The 24,883-nt window shown below is 37.1% G+C and overlaps 2 pseudogenes; one reads left to right on the top strand and one right to left on the bottom strand.

Moving 5' to 3' along the window:
• Positions 1 to 14,795: 14,795 nt before the first annotated feature.
• LOC131639021 (B3 domain-containing protein At3g18960-like) lies at positions 14,796 to 15,434 on the bottom strand (annotated as a pseudogene).
• A 3,225-nt stretch (positions 15,435 to 18,659) lies between these two features.
• LOC131639023 (putative disease resistance RPP13-like protein 1) lies at positions 18,660 to 23,748 on the top strand (annotated as a pseudogene).
• The last annotated feature ends 1,135 nt before the right edge of the window (positions 23,749 to 24,883 follow it).

Here is a 24,883-nt window from a genome sequence, read left to right as displayed (position 1 = left end):
ATATTTTATCTGAGATTAGTGAGCTAGCGTTTGTTTAATTATCTTGCCATACAATCCTAAGCATACATCTAGCAGTTAAATATATACAGAAAATAAAGTGCGGAATGTAAAGGTCCTACGCTATTACATGGCTTCAAGGAGGGGATTACAAGTTGCCAAACGGGGAATTATAGTGCGGGAATTTAAATGTCCTAATTACTATTACAACTTGGGAGCAATTACATCATTTAAGAAAAATAATGCGGCATGTACAAAGATGAAATTCACGAGTGTTCACAATAGTCTCAAGTGGGGTACCTCACAAAAAAAACAAAATGTTAGTAATGGCTTATGAGAAAATAGCAAAGTTACAATTATTGATAAAAATCGAATAATGAAAGAAAATTTAAATAAAGACTAAACCAAATTCTAAAGAGAAAATAAGCATATAATAAAAGTAAACAAAACATTTTTGTATTTTTTATATTTAAGAAAAAAATAAATTAAATTCTAAATAAACTTATTTTTTGTATTTTTATATTAAAGGGAAAAGGAAATTTGATTAAAAGACATGTATTTATATTTTTAATGTGAGAAAATTAAAAGAGTGAAAACCAGAAACAAAAATAATAATGGGCTAAAAAAATTAATTAAAATGGGGTGAAAGAGGAGTAATTTGCTGGGCTTTGGAAGGAAGGCCCAAAATTATTTGATTCAGCTTTTGGGAGGGTGTGACGATTTGGCAAGGTGGTTTAGAGGAAATTTTGTTGGGTTATGTCATTAAGCCCAAGCCAAAGAAAACAACAAAGAAACCCTAAGTGAGAATCGAAACAAATTCCTCCCTTTCTTCAAGCATGGTCCGCCTCATACTCCTTTCAAATTCACTCAGTCTTCTCCCTAGTCTAAACATGTGACAGACTCAATCTCATCTCTAACTTTCCTCCTATGTTCTTACTTCAACTACAATTATTCTGCTAAAATTGATAAACAACATGAATGCAATCAAACCCGAGAGACCATGGTCATAGAGCAATTCACCAATTAATCATACAGCAACGGTTCCTAAACTTCAACCCCAATCAAAGGCATACCAAACGTGAATGACAACAAACTCAGTAAATTGTAAATCATAGCATATCAGGCAAGAAATAACAAGTCCATTACCGTCAGAGATGCGTTTTAGTTACCTCAAGATTTATGTTGTTCGTTGCGGATTACGGCTATTGTTGTTGTCGTTTCGCGGGGATTGTGGTTCGTGAAGCTATGCGCGGAGGAGATGAACGGTGCGTGTTTGAGCGGAGGGCTATGCGTGGCAGCGTCGAGGTCGGAGCTGCGAAGCTAGGAGGCACTTAACTCTGCCGGCGATTGGTGCGGCTGAGGAGTGTTTCACGATGTGCTTTTTGCGTTGGTGCCGATGGTAGATCCGATGCCCTTCTGGTTTTGTGTCCTTTGACTTTCCTGTAAACAACAAACAAAACAAGATTTGGTATAGTGTTAGAAACTGTTAGTAGTTACATATTGTGTTGAATGTTGTTGTCGATGTCGATACGCGGATACAGATTTGAATGCAGAGCGCTGATGTTGAAGGTTGACTCGGATTGTTGTAGCTAAAGGCAGTGCGATGCGATTTGCTCTTCTTCCTTCCTGCACAACAAACAAAGATAACAACACAAGTGATAAAAATTGAGTGTGTTGGCAGTGATGACGCAAAGGCAATGATTGCAGGTGACTAGGATTGAATCAAACTGTGGCCTTCGGTTTCGATCAGCTTTTGAGCGATGCTTTGCTAAGGGATTTGTCAAGTTGAATCCGTGGTGAGGGCTTGAGCTTTTATGAGTCGCGGTTGATTTAGTGATGGCTGAGATTGAAGATCCTTTGATTTGGTTTTTTCTGCAAAAACAAGAATTCGCACAAGTTTGTATTGTATTGTAAATCTTGACTCTTGCTCATCCTTTGTGTTGAATGAGAGTTTGTTTTACATGTCAATGGTGTATAAACGATGGCCTTTGGTTCGGTGAGTTAAAGAAATTTGGAAACCATGAAATTATGAAAACAAAACTTAAATCCATAATCAATAAAACCGTGAGAGAAAAAACGAGGATTTGTTGTGAGAAATTTGTGAATAATGGAAACTACATATTTTTTTCATAACAAAAGTTTTGACTAAAGATTAAAACCAATAAAAAAAAAGGCTCATTATGATGATAAAAATGTTATTATTTCGACAAAGTAGAAAACACATGATTTTGTACGTGGAACATAGAATAGCATTCAATAAGAAGAAAATTTATAAATTAAAAAATAAAATCAACCATCAGAATTCATCATATGGTTTAAAAAAAAGGTAAATTGAAAATAAAATGGGGGCCTCATATGAAAATCATCGGCCAAAAATCAAAAGATAAAGAAAAATTCTGAAAAGAGATTAAAAAAAGTTAGAAACAGTTTGTGACAGTGTTAGTAAAAGTGTGGATGATTGTTGGTAGTTGTGGTTTAGAAAGTTGTTGATCAGGAGAAGATGAGAATTGTTAGGAAATTGTTGATGAAAAGAGAGGGTGGAGAGTGCCCTATTTATAGAATGAGAATTAGGTCAAAATAATCCTAAAAAGGAAAAGATCCAACCCAAAGGCCCATGGACCTTCCTTGATGACCAAGATTAAGAACCTGGACGTATTTGTGTCCAGGTGCAAAAAAGATCAAAAAAAAAAGCCTTCTATTTGCAAGCCTTACTTCTTTACCAATTGTGCTATCTTATTTGTTTGAAATAAAAAGCCAATTGAAAGTATATGAGCATCAGCCAGCATTTTGCTATTTATTAAAATATAAATAATTTGAGAGTAAACCATTATATTTTAAAATAGACTTTAAATCGAATACTTATAAAATTCAGGATATCACTGTAAATGAACCAGGGATTTTTATAAAACCCAATTTTTAAAATAGTTTTGAATTTTTGAAAAGTGTGGGCAAATTTTGGGGTATGACAGCTGCCCCTGTTCAATCTTCTTAAACATGAAGATGTAGGCTGGCCTGTGTGCTTGTCGGAATCTGAAGGTGGAAGATGATTGAACACTAGAATACCCAGAAATTTGCGCTTGCTGGTGCGGGAAATAATGTTGAAGATGAGCTTATAGATGCAATCAGTTGGATTGATAGAAAATTGTTTGAGATGGGCTTAAAGATGCCATCAAGATGTTTTAACAACATGCTTGTCTAAAGCGAATGCTCTTCAGACTGAATCATATGCATTGAGTGTATCTGGAGGAGGAATTCATCAAAATGAAGTAATTTCTTACATAAGACTACCTGGAGAGGTTCCTGAATAGGGTAGATCAATGACTGATGTAAAGAAGATTAGGCTTTAAACAAAGCTCGGGAAGAACTGTCTTGTAGAAGATTAACTGAGAAGCTCCTTGAAAGGGCAAGAGATGTTTTAGAAAAGATCGGATAAATATGTTAAAGAAGATTACCTAAAAAGGTGGAGATATGTCTTAGAGAAAACTACCTAGAAAGGCTCCTAGAAAGGATATGAAATGTCTTAAACAAGACTACCTAGAAAGGATATGTAACGTCTTAAACAAGACTACCCGGAAAGGCTCCTAGAAATATGATACGTCTTTAAACAAGACTACCTAGAAAGGTTCCTAGAAAGGATATGATATCTCTTATACAAGACTACCTAGAAAGGCTCCTAGAAAGGATATGATATGTCTTAGAAAATACTACCTAGAAAGGCTCATAGAAAGGATATGAAACGTCTTAGAAAAGACTACCTAGAAAGGATATGATATGTCTTAGAAAAGACTACCTAGAAAGGCTCCTAGAAAGGATATGAAACGTCTTAGAAAAGACTACCTAGAAAGACTCCTAGAAAGGATATGAAACGTCTTAAACAAGACTACCTAGAAAGGTTCCTAGAAAGGATATGAAATGTCTTAAACAAGAATACCTAGAAAGGTTCCTAGAAAGCATATGAAACGTCTTAAACAAGAATACCTAGAAAGGTTCCTAGAAAGGATATGAAATGTCTTAAACAAGACTACCTAGAAAGGCTCCTAGAAAGGATATGAAATGTCTTAAACAAGACTACCTAGAAAGGCTCCTAGAAAGGATATGAAATGTCTTAAACAAGACTACCTAGAAAGGCTCCTAGAAAGGATATGAAATGTCATAAACAAGACTACCTAGAAAGGCTCCTAGAAAGGATATGAAACGTCTTAAACAAGACTACCTAGAAAGGTTCCTAGAAAGGATAAGAATTTCTTTGATTGTTTCTGAATTATCTTTGAAGAATAACCCATAGTTAAGCACCAAGATTGTATATGTGTCTGGAATGAGTGTCAAAATTAAATCGTCGATAAGATCATCTTTGCACCATATTAGGATGATAGTGTTATTTTGATTAGGAAATGACCTGAAAAGGCAAAAATTAATTTTATGTACTGTCATGATGCATGTATTGTGTAATGAGGTTCTCGAAATAAACGAGAATGATGTATGTTATGTATGTAATGTGAATGAGGTTCTCGAAATAAACGAGAATGTTTTATGTTATGTATGTATTGTGAATGATGCATGGATGGACGATATAGTCGAAGCATATTGGTAACTTTGTATAGCAATTGCTGGTTGAGAAAATAAATCTCTGTATGCTGATGGAGATGATGACATGGTGATTGTGTTGAGAATTCATGACTTCCGTTTGAGGATACCCAGTTGGGGATTTTTATTACCGCTTGGGGATGAAAGTAGCTTGAGTGATTTGATCCTGCTGTGCCCTGACTAGGGATAAGAGAGATGGATAACTGACCAAGTTTCCACCGTGAGTGCCAACTTTACTAGGAACAGTGAGTTTGAATAAACCTTGTTGGAGAAGAATATTGTATCGGAGAACCGATAGCGTCGGAGATACAAAATTCGTTGGGGAACCACGTCTTTGTTGGGAAGAGATTATTTAAAGATAACTTCGTGAGGATTGCTATGTGGGGATATATTGTGAACACTGCTCTGTGGGGAAGATTCCCGGAGATTTCAATTTTTCATTGCCCCATGTCCTTGAGTACTTGCTGTTGGAAAACAATTACATGCCCCTGGATTCAGTAACTTGGTATGCTTGATTGCTTGAGATTATTGGAATTGGAACTTCGAAGGGGAGACTGATACTGATACCACCTGATACTAGTAGCTAGACAGCTCTTGCTAAGATGGGTGACTAATGCAACATGCCCCCAGTGGTGGCCTAGCCTTTCTGACTGTTTAGTTCCTTTGAGAGATTCTCTGAATCTTGACTTGATTGCCCCAGATATCTGAACGCTTACTCGATGGAGTATTTCGACCGCTTTTTTGCCCCTGAGGGTGATCATAATTTGAGATGTTCATTCTCGAACTCAACGGAGTTATGAAGACAACTTGTCCCTTGAGAGGATTGAACTTTTCATCTGCAGCTCGTGATGGAAGCTTTCCTGGTGTCAAGTACTTGTTCATATGCAAAGAATGTTTAGTATGAGAAATATAATTCTAATGCAAAGTTCATGTTTGTCTTGAAGTTTAAAGAAGAAAATTTTGAAAGGATGTCGAAACATCGATTTTTTGTGAAAGGTGGTGTGATACCAACTCAAACGTTTTTAGCAAAACTCCTAGGAGTCGGTTTACCGTATTCTCGTTACAATATGCTTTCAAATTAACCCTGCTTCAATTAGGACTTTTGAGGGTTGTAACGTGGCCAGGTTCACGGGTTTAGAAAAAAGATTTAAGGCTCAAAGTTATTTGGTGCCCAACCCCTTCGTGATGTTCTCCAACCTAAGTTCAGTTAACTCGATGCGAGCATTCGACCTTCAAGAGGAGTTTGAGACGATTAAGGAATCGATGAGGTGTTTGGACATGGAAATCACTTACCTTCTATTCTTGGTGTTTGATCACACCATCTTGAATTTATAGTCACGCGACTTTGCCCTTTTGTTGAGGATCTTTTTTTTGTTTCCCTAACTTTTTCCTGGTCAAATTCTTTTGAATTCCGGGTTTGAAGTCCAGCGGGATGCCCTAATTTTTGCCTAAGTCACTTGTTTTCAAGTTGTGGACTTAGCGGGCTTTTTTTTCTTTCTTTTTTTGACTCATTCTTTTTTTTTTCTTTTTTTTTGAACAAGTCGTATGATCCTGAGACATCTTTGATTTACTGGAAAGATTGTGATTGCCTCATTTCTTGGTTAACGAGGGATAACCATTATGGTATCGTCAAATTTTGACCTTCTATTGCGAGGGATAACCATTTCGTTTTTTACTGTCCTCAATCTTTTGAAAGATAACCATTGTTGTATCCTTAGATGCAAGCTCCTGATGAATTTTGAACACTCAATCACGTTAACTGAACACTACCATGCCCCTAGGTTAAATAAGAGGGTTTTTCATATAGAAAAGAAAACTCCTACTTCAAGGCTCAAAGGGGTTAACAAGGGATTAACTTCCTTATATCTCCAGTGTTTGGGAATTTGAAACAATGCCTGTACATCATCAACAAGGTTCTACTCGAAAGCACACCATTTGAGATTATGAGTATTATGTGTTCGTCATTCTCCCTTCGGAGTTATCATGCTTTATCACCGAGAGTTTGGTACCACAAGCAAAGAAAAACATGTTGGAGCGAGAGCGAATGAATTTTTTCAAGGCAAACATATTCAATGCATCATTATTATAGTTCAAAAACAAACAAGTATGACATATAAGGAGTATTGAAGCAAAACAAGAAAGATTACGCATGAACATGCATGATGATATAGAGATTGTCAAAGTTGAGGAGATTTTCTCCGTATGGACTTATTGCTTCAGAAAGTCCATTGAGTCGAAGGAGAACTTCAAATCTGGCTTGCAGGTGTGAATATGATAACCTTTGTGTCTATTAGGTCTTGAATCTGAATGGATGACAATCATCAATCGAATGGTTAAGTTCCCCAAAGCGGGAGATAAACCAAGTGTTAATATCTGAAACTGCAGATTACTCTAGATTACTTCTAGGAAGAAGATTCTGACGAAGTCACATAAGAGTTGCAAGAGTCCAGCTCCAGGGAGAATAAAATAGTAAGGAGATGGGAAGCTTGTCCGTTGGTAGCAGCTTCGTCTGAAGAATTTTGACTTTCATCTTTGAACGTCCTTCTATAAGAATCAAGTTCACCATATCCAGTGGGTCATAGCCTCTGATTCAGGGTACAATACTTTTGAGTTTGGAGGCGTCCGGCTAGAGGAAAATAAATCCTCTTGCCCCCTGATAAGAACTGTGCCTTTGAGTTTGAAGACATCTGTCTAGAGGAAAATAAATCCTCTTGCCCCTTGATAGGAACTGTGCCTTTGAGTTTGAAGGCATCTGGCTAGAGGAAAATGAATCCTCTTGCCTCTTGATAGAAATTTAGGCTCTTGATAATCCTTCCATGATAGTACCTAGAAATTATGCGCCACAAATCCCTAAGGTCCTTGAAAAAGGTTAGTCAACATGTTATGTGAAAGCATAAGGTGGTATGGGCAAGTAAGTCCTACAAACGAAACCTGCAAGGAGATCAAGTGGTTAGATAACAAACAAGTCACGCAAGAGTCCTTAGGTTTACGACTTGCATGGAGTATGACCAGGTGATTACTCTTCCGCGAAGGTACTTCTATGGATAAAGAGATTTCAGCAACAGGGTTCTACCAGTTACTCAGAATTGTTAGCCCCTCTAAAGCACCCTCGAACATGGTACATGCATACCACGCAATGATACTTTAAGAAGAAACCTATCTGAGTTGTAGTATCAGGTCGCGACCATAACTTGACATGCATCAAGAATAGCCCTCCCACTACGTTCCTAAAAAGTCAAGATGGGTTAAAGGTGACTAAAGGTCCTTGAGCTCTGACGCACCCAAAGGTACATACGTAAACCTCTCTCATGCAAAAGAGGTACATAATAACCAGTGGAGGCCTAACTCAAGCGCGGACTCTCATATTGACCAATCCCAAGCATGCACAAGGGAGGTCTCCATGACTATGCCGCTCATATCTTAAGGTGCACTTAAATCCGGGTATAGGATTCATCTTCCAAAAAACCCAAGAAACCTTGAAAAGTAAAGCAATCAAAACAAACAAATTGGTGATCTAAGCCCTAAGGTAAACCCCTCTTTAAAGACTCCCCAGCAGAGTCGCAGGTTCTGTAACTCGGTGAACTGACTTTTATTTTTATAAGCAACCAATGTTGCGGTGAGCAAGAGTCGCCACCGACTTTTGTTTTGTCCAACATCTTGGAAGGGTAAAAAGAACAGAAAAAGACCCTTTCTTAAGAAAACGGGCTCGGGGGGTAGATTATGAAAAGGGAAGGTGTAAGCACCCTTTTCATCCGTGTCGCTACCGCGAAAAATGGAATCAGAGTCGCCACCAATATATTTATCCCATAAGGGAAAGGGATATCAGAAAACCTAGCAAAGGAAGGAACAAGGTCTTGCGACCAGAGAATCTAGGTACGGGAGTCGGTTACGCAAGGGGAAGATACTAGCACCCCTCGCGCCCATCGTACTCGATGGTATCCACCTATGTTTGTTTCTATCTAAAGGGTGTGTACTATGTCTATCAAGTGGTATACTTGGCCTCAGATATAAATTTGGCCTCTAGGAGGTCTTTTACAGCTAGTTCGGCCGCAGCCGTTTTCTCTGGTGATTGTTTTTTTCTTCACTGAGCGACGGCCTTGCAAGCGGGGTCGATAGTCAGGTGATGGCAAGCTACTTCTGGATCGAGCCGGGCATCTCGGCGGCGCTCCAGGCAAATAGGTCGGCATTTTCGCGGAGGCAAGCTTTGAGTTGTCTTTTGGCCAGGTCCGGCAGGTCCGCTCGGATCTTGACTCCCCTGGTCGGATCTTCTCCGAGGGCCACGAGTTCAAAGTCTCCGTCTGGAATTGGCCGGAGGATCCCTTCTGATGTGCCTGTGTTTATGCTCTGCTCGGATTCTTCCTGAAAACGACTGTCGAGGTCGACAGTGTCGATGCGGGGCATTGATTTGTTGCTCTCGGAGACTGCGCTGGTCGCTGTTTTGTCTTGGGCCGGTGTCTTTATCGTGCTCAGGCCTTTGGCGGAGGCTTCGAAGCATCTCCTAGTCGCTTCAATATCGCCGTTGAGCGTTGCGACTTGTCCTTTGGTCATATAGTATTTAAGCTTGAGGTGCACGGTTGAGGGGAGCGCGATTAATTCGGCTAGGGTTGGGCGTCCAAGGATGCACTGGTATATCGATGGGAATTCAATGACCAGGAACTGGACTTTAATGGCCCTCGTGGTTTCCGCTGATCCGATTGAAACTATGAGCTCCACGAACCCCCATGGCTTAGTCATCGTGCCGTTGAAGCCTTGCAGGTCTGATCCTACGTATGGGGTGAGGAGGTTGTCATTAAGTTGCAGTGTTTTGAACAGTTAGGAGTACATGATGTCCACTGAACTTCCTTGGTCGACCAATATGCGCCGCACATAAAAGTTGGCCATCCGAGCCCGGATAAGAAGGGGAATGGTTGCGTTGGGTGCTCCTCCGGGAAACTATTCTTTGTAGAAGGATATGGAGGATGGGGTGCCTTTGGCGTGGTTGAGAGTAGAGGATTTGTTTGCACTAGCTGAGATCAGCTCGTCGAATTTGCGTTTTACGGATCCGACGGTGAGCTTGCTGAATCCCCCGCTGGATATGACCATGGCGGACGGGAACATTTCCCAAGAGCTGTGAGGGGACGGGGTGGTTGCCGACTTGGCCCAATCAGGGAGGTAAAAATCTTCGGGCCTAATGACGCTCATGGCCACTTGCATGGCGGGCGTGTCCTCCGTCGGCTTTTCCTCGGTGATCGATTTAGCTTCTTTGGCAGCCTCTTGCTTCTTCGCATATTGTTTTAGGTGTCCCTCCCGTATTAAGATCTCTATTGCGTCCTTCAGGTGGATGCAGTCTTCAGTGTTGTGCCCGTGACTTTTGTGGAATCGGCAAAACTTTGATTTATCCACGTTTGGCCGTGCTGGCATGGTCTTTGGGAAACGGACCTTGCCCATCTGAAATTCGGTGTTCGCGCATTATTTAAGATGCGTTCCCTTGAAGCGTTCAACGGGGTGTATTTTTGGAATTTGCCCGCCGGGGTTTTGTAATCCTTGGGGTCCCGGCCTTTGTCGTCCTTCTTTTTGTCCGTTCCCCGGCGGGAATCATCTTGGCGGCCATTTTTACTGCTCTCTTCTTGCCTGGAGTTACGGACAGCGTGGGCGGCTTCTTTCTCCTCATACTGTATGTACGCCTGGGCTTTAAGGAAGAATTCGTCCAGAGTAGCGGGTGTTTCAATCCCGACGGCCTTGGCGAAGTCTGAGCGTGGTCGGAGACCTCGCTCGAGTAGGAATTTCTTCATATGGGCTGTCGTGGACACTTGCACGGCTTCTTTGTTGAATCTTTCAATATAAGCCCGCAGAGACTCATCTTTTCCTTGGATGATGGCTTCCAACGAGGCTTCAGATTTGGGGTGTCTCCGGGAGGCTGTGAAGTGCCTAGAGAAAAGTTTTCCGAGCACCTTCCAGGAAGTGATGGATTCGTCGGGTAAACTTTTATACCAAGTCATGGCTCCTTTGTGCAGGGTGGTAGGGAACAAACGACATTTGATGGCCCCGGGAACCCCTCTGTAATCAAGAAAGGCGTCGATATTCTCTATATGTTCGTCTGGATCTGAGGTCCCATCGTATGTGCCCAAAGGAGGGGGCTTCTCGAGACCGGTCGGCAATGGAGCCTCTAAGATTGTGTGGGATAAAGGACCATGGCGCTCCTCTTCCTCGTCGCTAGTGGACGGAGAGAAAGATTGGCTGTGGCTACGCCTGCGTCGCCTCCGGTTGTCGTCGTGCCTTGTCGGGGGCGATCTAGACTTCCTTTTTGGCCGAGGGGATACTGATCGGCGTCGAGAGTGACGGTCGCCTGACCCTTTCTTGGAGGAAGGACCCGCATTCTCCCTGGGGGAGGGGGAACGAGGGCGTTTCTTGGTTACTACGTCGCGCCGAGAACGAGGTTTGTGACCGGGGGGAGTTTTTGAACGGTGCTTCTGCTCAAGGGTCCCGATCCTATCGTTTTGCTGCTCAATGAGCGCGTTGGTCTGAGGCAGAGCGGCCAGAACGGCGGTCATGGTCTGGTCCGGGGGAGTCAGACCCTTGGAGGAAAAAGGGTTGCCCAGAATTTCTTCGTGGTCATCTCTGCCGCCTGTGTCTTCGAGACGTTGGAATTTCTCGTCTTGGAGATCTCTTGGGGAGGGAGATGCTGAGGCACCGTCGCGAGGTACGGTGCTCCTAGGTGGAGGTATAACGACGGAGATGTCGTTTTTGATGAGTTTTGAAGCGTCTAATGAAGATGAATCTTCCTTATTGCCGGCCATGAGTAATGATTTGATTAAAGCTTTGGTCCCTGAGTTCCTGCAGGAGGCAAGAATGGATCAACAAGGTGCAAGAAAAAGGAACGGTGTAACGCCCGGAAAAATAATTATTGGCTTAATTTAGACATTTGTGATGTTTATTGAAATTTTCGCGTTTTGGGACGATTTAGTCAGTATTAGTTCGGGATAGCGGATCGACATTTAATTGGAAATTCTAATATTTTTAGTATTAGAAATATTAATGAGCTAATATCTGACGTTTTGGGAATTTTCCGAGTAATTGAGATTAGTCCGGAAATATGAGGCATTGAGTAATAAGTCGGTATATTAAAATAATCAGATTTTATTTTAATGGAGTAAAAGTGGAAGTATTATTTTTACATTGAGTGTAGAAATAATATTGGGCTTTGTTGTGGTATATTTAAGTATTAAGGAGTGTATTTTATTAGGCCCATTATGAAATAGTGATTAAGTGGTGGTATCACTTTTATAGTTTTAGTATAGAAAGAGGAAAGAGTAAACCGAGGAAAAAGAAGAAGAAGAAAAAGAAAGGAGAAAAGGGGGCTAGGGTTATGAAGAGGAGAAGAAGGAGACCTAAAGTGTTGCTCTAAAGTGTTATTTTTATCAAATTTTTCATTGAAACTTCTTAGAGCTGCACTCAATCCAAGGTAAGGGGGGTTCTTACTACCTAAATGAGAATATGATGGATTTTATGTGGGTTTAGGGTATAGATTAGTTATTGTTTGGTGTTAATTTTATTTGTTGTTGTTGTTTCATTTTGTTGCTATTCTGTGCGTGAACCTTAATGACCAGCATTATTGTGTCTTATTTTCTTTACTGTGTATATAGAATATATATTATAATGATTTAAATGATGCAAATTGAAAATGAAAACCCCACCTAAGCCACTTACTATTTCATTTTATGCTGTTGGAATGTGCTGCTGCGGTTCTGTTTTCATTTTGTTCATATTTTGTTCTGTAATTTCTCTATTCATGCTTTATATTGTAACTTAATAATATATATAATGGTATGTTACATGTGGAGAAGAACCATAAATATGAAATGATATATGATGAAAACAGTAAAATACCAGAAGTTGGTAATGAAATAGAAAATGATTAAACTGGAAACAGTAGTATGTTAGAGTAGGAAATAAAACAGTCTCGTTTGATCGAAATAGCCGAATTAAACGGTATAATTAGTTGTTCAGAATTTGATGAAAATTTACGTGGTAGCTAAGTTTAATTAGTAGATTAACGTGGTGGTGTTATTTTGTTGAAATTGCAATATTTTACGAATCGACCGAAATTGTGTTTGATTTAAATATCCTTTATAAATAAATGTTGGTTTTGTGATGGAAATTGACACAAATTTTAGGAATAAAATATAATGAAATTGGAATTAATATAGTGTGACATTAATCGGTTGATTAAATTAAATAGTAGAATTACTTTCAATAATTCTAATTAATTGGAATATACTTAGACTTGGATAAATTATTCGGTTTATCGGTAAATTACGGTATCTTGAGAATTTGACCGTAATCGTGATTTGGTTGAATATTTATGTTGAGAATAATATATTGCTATGCCAATGACGTTGTCTTGATAAATAATATTATGTCTAATTGAATTAGTTGATAAATTGCAAGCTGATTCCGTTTACTTGATAAATTAGCATGTTGAGATTATCTTACGAATTGATCGAAAATTGTGGTTTTGATTTGGATGACTTTGTTAATATGTGAAATCGAGTAATTGTGTCGATGTGCCGAAACATGATGATAATTGTAATAATCTTGGTGACATGCGAATTGTATGTTTGTGACGATTTTGTTTATAAACGAAATTGTATGTTTGTTGTGATATGCCGAAGCATGAGGATATATATGTAATGACTTGTTTATATGCGAAGTTATATAATTGCGATGATGTGTCGAAACATGACGATGTTTTGTGATGATTTGTAATACATGATGTTGTATATATTTGTGATGATGATTTTGTGACTAAGTGAAGATGAAATATTATGGTGACGTGAATTACCTCGTATAGATGGTAATTGATTGTGATATAGGCTTATGCCTCGTGACGATATGTGATTGTGATGAGTATGTTGTATTATCTTGTTTGTCGAGTCACATTTCATATGCATACTCTATGACGGCCTGGATTGGCAAACTAGTGATGAAGGCTTATGCCTTGTGCCTCTGAATTGGGCAATTGGTGACGGGAGCTGAAGCTCCGATTGGTACCACATGCATATACACAGTTGAGTCACATTTGAGTCGTTGTCAGTTGTTATTGGCTGAAGTTATCGTTTATGCATTGTGATGCTGATATGTTGAGTTGTTGAAGATGCCTATGTGTTGACTTGTTGATGATGCTTATATGATGACTTGCTGAATATGTTTATATGTTGATATCATGACTATTCATTTATGATGTTCTTTGTGCTGTTTATGTTGATGTTGTGTGAGGCAGTGATTCATTTAAATTCTTTACCTAATATATGATTTATCATGATCATATTTATATAGTTTGATATCTCACCCTTGCTGCTGATGTTTCCCCTACCATGGGAAATGGGCAGGTCATCAAGTATAGCTTTGGGAATTTGTCGCTTCATCGAGTCATGTTGGTGTGTCGCTCTGATACGTAGCACTCGGGGGGATATTCATATTGTCGTTTCTATGTGGTTATGATTTAGTTGTTGTCATTATAATCGTTGAACCCAAGTTGAATACTATGAATTACTTTTTATACTTCCAAGTTGTTTTAGTTGAATAAAGCTGATAGTTGACAGTTAATTCGAATGTTATGTATCATTGTGAATGAAACACAAGTTGAAGTTTTAAGTCGATATGTGATACTCCAATGTGTTGTTTGAAATTTTTAAATACTCTGATATTTTCCGCATTATAATTTTCGGGTAGAATTTGGGGTGTTACAAACGGGGGAGCTAGATTTTCCCACAGACGGCGCCACTGATCTTATCGAGCGGATCAGATAGCCAGCAACACTGAAGGCTTGAAGTTCGGGATGATTGATGGGAAAAAATGGGTTGTACCTGCAAGACACTCCGATGCCAGAGTAAGTATGTATTCCACAAGGTACAACAAAGTGAGAAAATTTGGGGGTGGAAAAGATTACCTTGCCTTCTGTGTGGAGAGGGCTATTTATAGGATGTTCTTATGCGGATTAGACTCCTCCTTCTGGGGAGGATATTTAGGTGACACGCGAACTGGTTGTTTACTGGGCACGAGGGTCCCTCGTGGTGGGCTGTCTTATGAGTTTGCCCGGAGTGATCGGGCGGAACTTGTCACGCGTGGTCTAAAGTGTCTTGGGCCGAAGGCTGGATTGGCCCAATTATCTTGATTGGATCGGTCCAGAACACATTTAATATTCAAATTTTAACTGTCTGATGACTTCTTGAGCACTATTTTTCTCTTGGACAATTCAATGATGTAGTTCTTCCACTAGTCTCCTTTATCTCACCTGTATATATTAAATATGTAGCATCATTCATGAAAAGAAACTAAGTTAGAGTTAGTAAGAGATACTCAGTTCTTAACAATAAAAGTTAAATCCACATACCGCTAACTCTTTTATGACGTCTAGGAGAAACTAATGGTAACTTATGTGTAGCCTTCTTCTTATTAAGTCTTTCATTCAAAATCTCAACTGATTCATCATCAACACTTCCTTCCTTATACTTAAACACTACCAAACAACCATATTGTAAAGAGTAGTTTTTAGTAAAAGTATTCCAACCCTTTTGAAACCAAATCTCACCATTGATATTTTTCCAAAACACTTTCCATTTAGTGCCATCAGGAGGCTTCATCATCACTGGATTTGGTAGACCAGCTCCGTGATCCTTGTAAACTTATTCAGTATTTTCTGTAAAAAGTAATAACATTATTAATAGATTAAAAAAAGAGGTAAAACAGATAGAATAACATAACATAGGAGACAGTAGTAGCAAGTTAAAAGGAATGGTTACAATAGTTTTAAGATTGGTTTGAAGAATAATCTCGAAGAAAGAGATGGGAAGGGTGGAATTTGCTCTAGCCATGGATGATGGAGTTTGATGAGATAATGTGCGCGTGCTGCTCTTCTTCTAATATTCTATAGCAAAATGTTGACTCATCCTTAAAATGTTGACTCATCCTCAAAATGTTTGTAATGTTGTTGCTTTATAATAAATCGACGCGTTGTTCGTTTGTTTTATGTATCAGACAAGATTTCGGAAGTACATATCCGAATTCTTCCAAGGGGGTGAATTCAGAGATGCAACTCCGAATTCACCTTTTTTTTTGGAAATTAATTTTATTTCGGATGTACATCTCCGAAATCACCTTTTTCGGAAGTGCATATCCGAGACCACCTTTTTTTTCTTCATAAAATGGTAGTTTCGGAGATGCATTTCCGAAATATAGGGGCATTCTGGGAATTTTGCCGCGAGTGACCAAGAAGGTTAGGGGTGACAAAAATTAGTTAACCATTAGGCTATTGTTCAAAAATTTATAATGCAACTTGAGACTCGAAAAAAGGACGGAGCAACTGAGAACAAAAGTTTCATACATAAAGAAACTTTTATCAACGCTTCCATACAGGGATTCCAACAAGTCAGATCGGGTGGGATACGAGTTTCGTACTATCCAAATTCGCATTCGAAATCGACACCCGAATTCGAATCCAAAAGTTGTTCGTGTGACAAAATAACACTCACGCCCATACTCGTTTTGTTCGGGTTTTTCACCCAAATCCGCAGCCAAATATATAAAATACATTTTTTCTACCATTTTCCTACAGGTTCCACAATATATATATATATATATATATATATATATATATATATATATATATATATATATATATATATATATATATATATATAAAAGCGGGTGTGATTTCGAGTTTCGGATAAAAAAATTAAAATTATAAAAACTCCAAAATGTTACACTTTTTTTTTTAAATAAAATTGTAAGTGACCACCACTGAGGAAATCCTCCCACTCAATTAAATTATCTTTTTTTTCATAAATTGTTTTCATGTGAAATTACCTATTTACTTGCGAAATTTTCTACAAAATTATAAATTTTTCCATGAAAAATTTTACTTGTAGATTTTACAAATTTTCGCAGGTTACCTCTCGATTTTTCTGTTGATTTTGACACTTACTAAAATAAGATCCTACAACAATTTTATTCAAGAAATTATACATAAAAAATCAAGACAATTTCTTTATAGACGTCTTGGGAGTGGTTCCAGGCCCCTCCCGATCGTAGCTGCGGGGATCGAACCGTGGTCCTCCCTACCAAATTCAGGACCAATCACCACTAAACCAACTAACGATTGATTATTATTTTTTATGATACATAAAAAAATCATTTCATAAACTAATTTTCAAAAATAATTTTATAGTTAAAAAAATTCATTTTATAAACAAAAATTTCAAAACAATTTTAAAGTTAAAAATTATTTTTTATATAAATGATTTTTTATCATAATTAGTTATTAAAATAATTTTTATATTTTTATATTTGTGATTTTTATTTATTATTTTGAAAAACTATGTAATTCGAAATTTATATTAAAATATGAATAAAGTAGTAAATAATTTTATTTTTACTTGATCTCTTTTATTTTAAATTTGTATTGAATGATTAATAATGTATTTATTTTTTATATAATCATTATTGTTGTGTTTTAGTTATAATTTTAGTAATTATTAATATAAAATTTATCAAAAATTAATAAAAAATTTTATGAGTTTTATTTTGTAATTTATAATTGTAATTAGAATAGAAATATGAGCAGTATAATTATCATTATTATTATTCATAACTTATAAATTATATTAATTTTAAGATATCTGAATTATTTAATATTCTAAATTTTTTAATTTTTTGGAATTTTTTCGGATATGAATATCCGAAAAAATCTCTAACAATTTTTTGAGGTTTTTTCGGATATGCATAACCGAGTTAACCAATATCTCAATTTTTTTGGGTGTTTTCGGAGATGCATATCCGTAAAGTATTTTAGGGTTTTCAACAGAGATTTTCACCCATGAAAGTCTATAAAAAAATTGTCAAAATCAACACGAACATCTAATATGAAAATTTGTTAAATGCGTAGAAGCCCTACTAGGCAAGCCCCATCTATCATTTTGTGGTTTGCCCATCATATTTTTGTAAAAAATAAAGTGTGGAAATTATGGAATTATGTTTCCAAGTATGGTATTTATGGAATTAAATGTGAAAAGTGTGGCATAAGGGTCAAATATACTCCATACACAATCGATATGTTTTGTAAAAACCCGACAACATTTTGATATTAAAGCTTGATGAAAACGTATGAAGTTCTATCATATAAAATTTCACAACATGCCAATTTGGAAGGCAACAATTTTGTTTTTTCAAGTCTTAGCCTTCCTCCTTTCAAGTTTCAACACAATTGTCCTGAACAGAGAGGACATTTTCCTAGCCATCTTTCTTCCATAGAAGAATTTGAAATGGAAGGTTGTGCTCATTTGTTGGAAACACCTCCTACATTGCATTGGCGAACATCAATTAAAAATCTACATATTATCATATGCTTCCAGGAAGTAATTCTCCTTGTCTTTGGTGCATCGTGTAACGATCTATTTATGTAGTGGAATCTTTACATGTTGTTTGAGTAACATATGACAATAGGCCATAATGTCCATTTCATCTACGTGCTCACTGTATGACGAATGTGGGGCATGTTATGTAATGATTCTTCTTGTAACAATGTTTGAGAGGAGCAAAATGGTTGTAATTGTCACAGGTTTAGCCTTACTTAGTTACTCAGTATGTATTTTCTTATCATCAGCATCTTTGTATATTCTTCATAATCTACATAAGCAAGATTAGAATGTAGTAGGCGCTGTAATATTCTGAATCCATATGGTCCAAAATATTTCTGTTGAAAACTTCTGCTCTAACCTTGGTAGAAATAGTACGCAAGCATTAATTGTTAATTTTTCAATTATACCAGCAAACTAATATTATACACATTACACTTTATTCTCTAATAACTATTACTTGAAATTTGAATTTATAATAGTAGAAAACACACTAGTAACTAATAATGCAATTTATTCAAAGATGCCAAATGCTTTTTTAAAGATAACAACTTTTCTTTACATATATTGGGATATGGGTCCATAAACCATTAGTGAACTTTGCTTTCAAACGAAAAAGTATCATTACAGCCAAACCATTCATTCATATGATATTGAGTCTTTGCTCCTTACTTGCAATTACTGCTATACCTCAATTTCCATACCTCTTTATCTCTTTCAAAGTTCACCTATTAGATACAATTTCCTTACTTGAAACAAGATGGCTGCAGCTGCAACTATGATAGGAGGTGCTTTTCTCTCTGCAACTGTTCAAACCTTACTTGAGAAACTTGCCTCAACTGAGTTTCTTGATTACATCAGAAACACCAAGCTGGATGTCCCCCTCTTGAGAAAGTTACGAACAACCCTGCTCACTCTTCAGGCTGTGCTGGATGATGCAGAAGAGAGGCAGATCAACAATCTTGCTGTGAAAAAATGGCTAGATGACTTGAAAGATGTTGTCTTAGATGCTGAGGATTTGGTCAATGAAATAAGTTACGACTCCCTTCGGTGCAAGATGGAGAATAGACAAGCTGGAAGCAGAACTAATCAGGTGTTGAGTTTTCTTTCATCTCCATTCAAAAACTTCTATCGAGATATCAATTCCCAATTGAAGATCATGTGTGAAACACTTGAACCTTTTGCACAACATAAAGATACCCTTGGATTGCAAACAAAAAGTGCTAGAGTTTCTCGAAGACCACCTTCAAGTTCAGGGGTTAATGAATCTGTCATGGTCGGTAGGAATGATGATAAAGATACAATCATCAATATGCTTTAATCAGACAGTGGCATCAGCAAAAATAATAACTTAGGTGTTGTTGCAATTTTGGGTATGGGAGGTGTTGGAAAAACAACTCTTGCACAACTGGTCTACAATAATGAAAAAGTTGAACAACATTTTGATTTCAAAGTCTGGGTTTGTGTATCAGAGGACTTCGATGTTGTAAGAGTAACCAAATCTCTCCTTGAATCTGTTGTTAGAAATACAACTTCTGCTTCTTCTAAGGTATGGGAAAGCGATAATCTTGATATTCTTCGAGTTGAATTAAATAAAAACTTGAGGAAGAAAAGATTTTTGTTTGTGCTGGATGATTTGTGGAATGATAGTTACAATGACTGGGATGAGCTAGTAAGTCCCTTTGTTGATGGAAAACCTGGAAGTTCGGTGATTATAACAACGCATCAACAAAAAGTTGCAGAGATGGCGAAGACATTTCCTATTTATAAATTAGACCCTCTGTCACATGAAGATTGTTGGTCTATACTCTCAAAACATGCACTGGGAAGTGAAGAATATCATGCTAGTAAAAACACAGCCCTTGAAGAGATTGGTAGGAAGATTGCAAGAAAGTGTGGTGGATTGCCAATAGCTGCTAAGACACTCGGAGGACTTCTACGTTCAAGGGTAGACACAACGGAGTGGACTGAGATTTTGAACAGTAATGTATGGAACTTACCAAATGATAATATTATGCCTGCTTTGCATTTGAGTTACCAATATCTTCCCTCTCATTTGAAAAGATGTTTTGCATATTGTTCAATTTTTCCAAAAGATTATGCACTTGATAGGATGCAATTGGTGTTGTTGTGGATGGCAGAGGGCTTCCTTGATTATTCTCATGGGGGAAAATTGGCGGAGGAGGTAGGTGATGACTGCTTTGCAGAATTGTTGTCTAGATCCTTAATTCAACAATCAAATGATGGTGCTCGTGGAAATTTTTATGTTATGCATGACCTTATCAACGATTTGGCTACAACCATCTCTGGAAAAAATTGTTCTCGGTCTGAATGTGGTGACATCTCGGAAAAGGTTCGTCATTTGTCATATAATCAAGAAGATTATGATATTTTCATGAAGTTTAAGCATTTCTACAACTTTAAATACTTGCGAAGCTTCCTTCCCTTTTATTATGGTAAGTGGCCTAATTATTTATCCATTAAGGTGGTTGATGATTTGCTACCAACATTCAAAAGGTTGCGCATGTTATCCCTATCATAATATGGAAACATCACCAAGCTACGAGATTCAATTGGTAATTTGGTGCAGTTGCGATATCTAGATCTCTCCAACACAAGTATCAAAACCTTGCCAGATACAGTATGTAGCCTTTACAAGTTGCAAACTTTGAATTTATTAGGTTGCAAGAGTCTCACTGAATTGCCAGTGTATATGGGACATTTAATCAACTTACGTCACCTTGATATAAGTGAGACTGACCTAAAAGAGTTGCTTATGGAAATTGGTGGATTAGAAAACCTCCAAACTTTGACTGTTTTTTTAGTGGGTAAGCGACATAAAGGGTTAAGTATCAAAGAGCTAAGGAAATACCCAAACCTACAAGAAAAATTTATCATAAAAAATCTATACAATGTCGTTGATGCAAAAGAGACAGAAGATGCCAACCTGAAAAGCAAAGAAAAAATTGAGAAGTTAGAGCTGATATGGGGGAAAATAAATGAAGACTCGCTAAAGGTAAAAGCTGTGCTTGAAATGTTGCAACCACCAATAAAGCTGAAGAGCCTAAAAATTGAGTTGTATGGTGGGACAAGTTTTCCAAATTGGTTGGGAAATTCTTCGTTTTCTAATATGGTGTCCGTTGGCATTCATAATTGTAAATATTGCACGACACTTCCACCGCTAGGCCAACTACCTTCTCTCAAGAAGCTTAGTATATCAAATTTGTTGTTATTGGAGACAATTGGCTCAGAGTTCTATTGTGTTGTGGAAGGAGAATGTTCCAATCCTACCTTCCAACCATTTCCTTCCCTTGAGCATATGAAATTTCGCAGCATGCCAAATTGGAAGGATTGGATTTCCTTTGAAGGCGTAAATTATTCATTTCCCCGACTTCGAACTATAGAGTTACATAATTATCCTGAACTAATGGGAGATGTTCTCGGCCACCTTTCTTGCATGGAAGAAATTAAAATAGGAGGTTGTTATAAGCTATTGGAAACACCCCATATTTTGAATTGGCTATCGACAATCAAAATAGTGACAATTGAAGAAGATTTTAATCATGAAGTTTTTTCCACCGACTCTCCCTTGCAACATGCAGTTGCTGTTGAAAGTTACCCAATGTTTATTTCTAAAACAATCACAAGTAGTATTTGTCTTACTCACTTGGAACTCAAGCATATTCAACCTCTCACTGCATTTCCCACAAATGGTCTACCCACTTCATTGCAATCACTTTGTATTAGTGAGTGTAGGAATTTATCCTTTATGTCTTTGGAAACATTTCAAAATTACACATCACTTGTGAATCTTGATATATGGAATAGCTGCGATTCACTTACATCGTTTCCACTTGATGGTTTCCCCGCACTCCAAAGACTTCACATTTCTGGTTGTAGGAGTATGAATTCCATTTTAATTTCAGAAAGGAATGGAGTCTGCAAGACCTAACCGCTCTTTCAAGATTGGCAATTCGAGAAAAGGGTGAAATGGATAACACCTTGAGAATTGATTCCATGCTACCCGTCTCCCTTGTATCTCTTTATGTTGGTGGTAATATTTCCTTTAAAGGAAATGGGCTTCCACACCATTCCTCTCTCTAAAATTACACATCACTTGTGAATCTTGATATATGGAATAGCTGTGATTCACTTACATCGTTTCCACTTGATGGTTTCCCCGCACTCCAAAGACTTCACATTTCTGGTTGTAGGAGTATGAATTCCATTTTTATTTCAGAAAGTCCTTCACGTCGGCAGTCAACCCTCATATCACTTCAAATCGCATCCCACAGATCAATTGAATTACTTAAAGTCGATCATCGGTTGGACACGCTCACCAATCTTGAATATTTGTATCTTTCCTGTCATGGAGAGTTGTCATTTTGTGAAGGAGTTTTTCTACCCCAAAAATTACAATCAATTGAGATTTCTTTTCGAGAAACAAAGCCGCATGTAAAGGAATGGAGTCTGCAATACCTAACCGCTCTTTCAAGATTGGCAATTCTAGAAAAGGGTGAAATGGATAACACCTTGAGAATTGATTCCATGCTCCCCGTCTCCCTTGTGTCTCTTTATGTTGGTGGTAATATTTCCTTTGAAGGAAATGGGCTTCGACAACTCTCCTCTCTTCAAAATCTCGACTTTTTTATTTGTCAATATCTCAAGTCATTGCCAGAAAACTGCCTTCCTTCCTCGTTGAAATCACTTGAATTTGTTGGTTGTAAACAACTTGAGTCATTACCAGAAGACAGCCTACCTACCTCTCTTAAAAAGCTCAGCATCAGAGATTGCCCTTTGTTAGAAGAAAGGTATAAAAGGGTGGAAAATTGGTCCAAAATAGCTCACATCCCTGTCATAGAAATAAATGACCAACTCACAATATGAGAATGAGTTGTGTTTCGATTTCAGGTCCGTTTTTTAATTTTTATTGTCCTCTCTAAAATTTGAAGATCTCTCGAAATTCAATTTAATGTATACTTTTTTCTTCAACTTTTATTCCAAGATTCACTTGATGTTTGTTTGATACTTTTCTATAATGTTAGAAACCTTTTTCTTTTGATTTTTTAGGCTTACGAAACTATCTTTACTATTTAATATTGGTTCAACTAGAATTTTAATTCTTTATCTTTGTTCAAACTAGTTATGTAAATATTGCACAGAATCAAATATTTTGCATATTTGTTGAATAAAGTTAAATCAATCTTTTACTGTTATAATTGGTTTGTTTCATACAAAAAGTTTTTTTTTTTTGAGTTATGATTATTTGCTAAGAAATGTTCTTGCTTGTGAACTAAACCAAAAATGTGTTTGCTAATGAAAAGAAAATGTTTATTTGATCTTCATTTTCTTAAACTCCTATTAGTACCAATTTTACTTTTGGATGATTCAGTGCAAACTGTTTGATTAATTGAATATTGAAATGGAAAGTAATATTTTTGTCTTGTTTTTAGGCGAGGCAGTGGATGAAAAACAGCTTGTTTGATGAATTGAAGATGAAAGAGGTGCTTTCTATTGATGTGGTTCTTCTTGTAAACTTGTTTTAGAGGAACCATATGGTTGCAAGTGATTTGAACAAGATTTGATTTTCTTAGCTTATATTAAGTCTGTACTTTATCGTCGTTTGATTGCATCTTCGTATATTTTGCTCATAAGTAGCATCTTTGTGTTCCACTGCTTTGTTAGTATGTGGCAAGATGAAGCATAAATAAATGGAACAAGTTAAAGAATCCATGTTATTTTTGTTTCTAAATTCATGCAACTTGTTTAAGTAACATAATCAGGATTGATGTTCTTTAACATACTATGTTTTTTAGTTTGTTAGATTGACACTTTTGTATGGTACTTTTCAAGTCATAATTGATTACTTTTTTTCTCATTTATCTTGGGATTATACACTGATGCATTAAAGATATTGTTCATACAAAGATAATACTATTTCAGTTCAGACAGTATAAATTAGAAGTAAGAAAATGTCTTATACTTTAATTCATAGACAAAAGTCATTCAATCTCAAATGCTTCTATGCTGCATGTATATCTCATTTATTTTAGACGAAAATAACCAAGAAAGTTACTTAAAAATATCGATATTTCAAGTAGTCTGTCATGCCTTCAATAACTCAATTGGATCACTTAAAGTCAAGCTTTGGATGGACAAACCCCCTGCTCTTGAAGAGTTGGATCTGCATTCATCACTGGAACTAGAACTCCATTTTGGAAGCAATGTGTATTTCATGTATGTTTCCTTCGAGTGAGATTTGGAGGTTTTAACTATGCTTCACTTTGTGATAAGATTTAGTTTACTACTTCCATTAGTTTCTTTTATGCCAATAAAATGCACAAATCTTGCTGCAACAAATGTTTATCTTGCTAGTATTGTTATGTTGATGTTTGGTATGGGATTATATGGATTGTTTATCAGCAACACACCTCCTGATGTGTCACCGTCTGTCGACCATGCTCTTAAAGGCTCCTCTCTTTCTGGAATGTTTTCTTTAAAGGTATTCATAAACCCTACGATCATGTATCTAGGGATGGTGGAGATACTTCACTTACTCCATGAGTACCTCTTGTCAGTTACTCCATTTCATAACTCTTCATAACAATATATTTTTGTCAATCCAATAGTCGAGTTATCTTTATGATCATTTAGATAATCTCACCTTTTTAGAAGATACAAAAGTGGAACATGTTATTGCAATGATTCTTCTTGTAAAAATGTTTGAGAGGAGTAAAATGGTTGTAATTGCCACGAATTTAGACTTACTTTACTTAGTTACTCAGTAGGTTTCTTATCATCAGCAAAATGGTTTGTAACTGTCACTTGTGTCAAGTAAGACACTCCATACTTTATATTACCGCCATTTTTGCAGCTCCGTAACACCGACCTTGCAACTTACTCTCGGCAGC

The sequence above is a fragment of the Vicia villosa genome, unplaced genomic scaffold (assembly GCF_029867415.1).
Source record: "Vicia villosa cultivar HV-30 ecotype Madison, WI unplaced genomic scaffold, Vvil1.0 ctg.002503F_1_1, whole genome shotgun sequence".
Classification (NCBI taxonomy): Eukaryota; Viridiplantae; Streptophyta; class Magnoliopsida; order Fabales; family Fabaceae; genus Vicia; species Vicia villosa.
The sequence above is the reverse complement of the archived record's forward strand: the minus strand, read 5'-3'. Positions and strand labels throughout refer to the sequence as shown.